Source organism: Pseudopodoces humilis, chromosome 12 (assembly GCF_049639895.1).
Source record: "Pseudopodoces humilis isolate 2021_Gansu_Grassland_sample_001 chromosome 12, ASM4963989v1, whole genome shotgun sequence".
Taxonomy (NCBI): Eukaryota; Metazoa; Chordata; class Aves; order Passeriformes; family Paridae; genus Pseudopodoces; species Pseudopodoces humilis.
This window is the reverse complement of record NC_142211.1, coordinates 20,906,952-20,910,294: the sequence shown is the minus strand read 5'-3', so window position 1 is coordinate 20,910,294 and position 3,343 is coordinate 20,906,952.

Here is a 3,343-nt window from a genome sequence, read left to right as displayed (position 1 = left end):
CTTGCTCTCTTGTGCAACCCGGCCAGAGAGTCAGTGTTGTACTTTCCGCAGTTCCTAATATAGTGCAACAGTGTCTACCTTTGCAGGATTGTCACAAGGCTTCCCAACTTTTCTGTGACAGTACTCCAGCTTTTATACTGTTAAACAAACAAGCTGATACAACTTCTAGTTTCATTCTCCTGTTGGCTTTCTCCCAAAGCCTGGCCAGGGTTCAAGGAGGAACCAAAGGAGTTGTCTGTGATCCTACACCGCTCTAATAAGGCCCATGTGGCTTTATCCAGTGTTTAGATATGGAAAATAAATATGTGTATTGCCAATAAATGAACACATATAACAACACTTCTGTAGAGAATATTTTAACAGAAGGAGGGCATGATATTTTAGTAAAAGCCTGTCTGCACAAACCAGCCTTTGGTATAAGTGACGATATTAAAGGTAATGTCCTTGAAACTCTCCTGAAGCAGCGAGAATGAAAGAAAAACAATATCCTTGTGTACAGGAGAAAAAATGTAAAACAATATGCATTAGGCAATAGTATCTTGCTAAGCCCGCAGACCCTGTCAGACCCTATAAAAGTGTGCTAAAGATAGAAATAAATGACGTTCGCCATGCTTCTGTGAAGACTCGGCTGAATAGTCTGGCGGTTTCTTAATACACTTCATTAATAAGTGAATATATATATATATATAAAACATCTGATTGGAGGGTTCATCTAGAGGTCAACTTTGGCTCAGGCCCTGTTGTTCAGACCTTAGTACTTCATTAGTATTGTGGTTTAACCGCAGCTGGCAACTAAGTACCATGCATCCACTTTCTCCCGCACCCCACCAGTAGAATGAGGAGAATCAGGGGAAAGAAAAAGGTAAAACCCTTGTGTTGAGATAGGAACAGTTTCATAATGGAAATAAAATATAATAACAATAATAATAATTGCAATGTGAAGGTCACAACAAAAAGAGAGAAAGAAATAAAACCCAGGAAAAGCAAGTGATGCATAATGTTGTGGTACGGGTTCAGTTGCTAGCTAAGTTAGAGGTCCTTGTGTTTGTTTTTCCCCTTTCAGGGCCCTGCTGCCGCAGATGAAACTTTCGTTGGGTTCGCCGCCCCCCCCTCCTCCGCTGCTGTGGCTATGCCTGCCGTGCCTACCGTCCCCGCTGGGCCGGTCCCGGCCCCGCGCCTCCACCACCGCCTGAGCCAGGCTCGGCACCACTACGTTCCCCCCGCGCCGACGAGGGGCCCCGGCCCCGCCCACCCTGCAGCGAGTTCGCCAGCCTGCCGGCTCCGGCGCGGTGTCTCTGCCGCTTTTTCCCGTGTGTTTCCAGTTTCCTCTGTTCCAGCGGCAGAGGCTCGGGCAGCACGATTTTCCCCCTCTCGCCCCCTCCGCGGCTCCACCCCGCCTGTGAAAAAAATCCTAATCCTCGGAAATTAATTAGAGAATTCCCATGTCCGTTACCGCTTATCTTTACCTGACTGTATCTTATTTGTAGAAAAGTTTGTGTGCCCGCCAGCTGTAATTTTTAACTGGTTCTCACAATTCCCAACCCCCCTAGGCGTTAACCCTTTAAAAGGTGATGGTCAGACCCATGTCCTTTGTCTTTTCTCCTGGATTTCCCCTTACAGACTAAATCTGTGAACTGCAAACCAGAAGAAAGTCCCCCTTATCATTCCTTCACCTCACCTAACAGATGCGTGTTCAAAGAAGGGCTGAAAGCTCAAAACCCGCACCAGAGCTCAAACAGCAGCCCTGGCTCAGACCCCTCTTGGCCCGTGCCATAGAGAGAGAAAAAGAAAATCTATCAGAGCTATCCTGGGAATTCTCTGGCCCGTGTCAGCATAATACTGAAACAGAGAAATTAAAAATTAGGAATAATTTGTAAAATTGCTTTGCATAAAAGAAGGGGCTATAAAACCCATGTGAAATGCTGACTGTTCCCATAATAGTAGGAAGAGAATAAAGACTATAGGATGAGGTAAGGAGCTGGAATACGTAAACAGGATGCAAGCCTAAATGCGCCATAGGATGAGGGGCTTCCTTGGATTCTTTTGGACCCCTAAGCCAGAGGAAATGGAAAGAGGGGGGTCAAAAGAACTGAAGAGAGCATGCGCAAGGAGACAAGGTAAAAACTTCAGCCAAAGGAAAAAAGCTGACTTCAGCCCCAAAGACCCCCAGAAGACCACCAGAGTGACCAACAAGGAGCAGTGCACAGCTGCAAAGAGGAGTGGAACTAATTTTAATACTAAGCGGGGACAGCGGGGGTGGGGGTTAGCAAATGAATATGTATTAGGCGTACTGTGTAATCCTACTTTGTAGAGAATAAAAAGGGAGAAACAAGTCTCCAAGGAGTGCATGCCTTTGGAGGAGATATCCCCCATGCACCTCAGCGCTGAATAAATTCATACCTACTCTTATAACTACTCTGCAAGTTATAGGGGTCCTTTCTATTCCGCATATCAGGAACATCTAAAACTTAAGAGGAATGTTTGAATCATGCATAAGAATTTATGAATATGTAATAGGTTTGTGTTTTTAACAAACAATCCTTTGTTAGTAAGGTGTGCTCTTGGCTGAATGCTGAGGCACACAGCTGTATTAGTTCATTTTGCTTTATTTTTGTCTCCTAATTGTCTCTCTATTAAACTTTTAAAAATTTATATAAAAAAATGTGCACCTCGTTTTTCACAACACTACACCCAGCTCACAGCTGTTACAAATGACCCGTTGTCTTGGGGGATGTTTTTTTAATCTCATATCCATTTTTGCTTTTGTCTTTGTTTGGTGTCCAGGGTGGTTGCTGCTCCCCCCACCCCCCGGCTCTGGGAGTATTGCAATGGGTGAGAGTCAGCCCAGGATTTTCTGCAAGAGTTGGGAGGGGTGGCTGCTTCCTTCTGGTGCTTGACAGCTGAGAGAAGGCTGCTGTTTGGTTTCTGGTTTTGTTTCCAGTTGTTGCTGTTGTTGTTTCTCTGCCTTGTTATACATATATACTAGTAAAGAACAGTGATTCCTTTTCCCATATCTTTGCTTGAAAGCCCCATAATTATGGAGTTATAATTAATAATATGGAGGGGACAGGGTCACATTTTCCATTCTAAGGTGTTTGACACTGGCCAAATGCCAGGCACCCATGAAAGTCACTTGTTCACCCTCCCCTGCAACAGCTGAGCAGTGGAGAGGGAAAGAAAAAGTTAATAAAGGCCTCACGAGTTGAGATAAAGACTGGGAAAAACACTTCAAGGGCAAAACAGGCTCAACTTAAGGTTGCAAAGTGAATTTATTACTAACAGAATCAGAGGAAGATAATGAGAAGTAAAATAAGCCCTTAAAACACCTTTTTTTTCCCCAGCC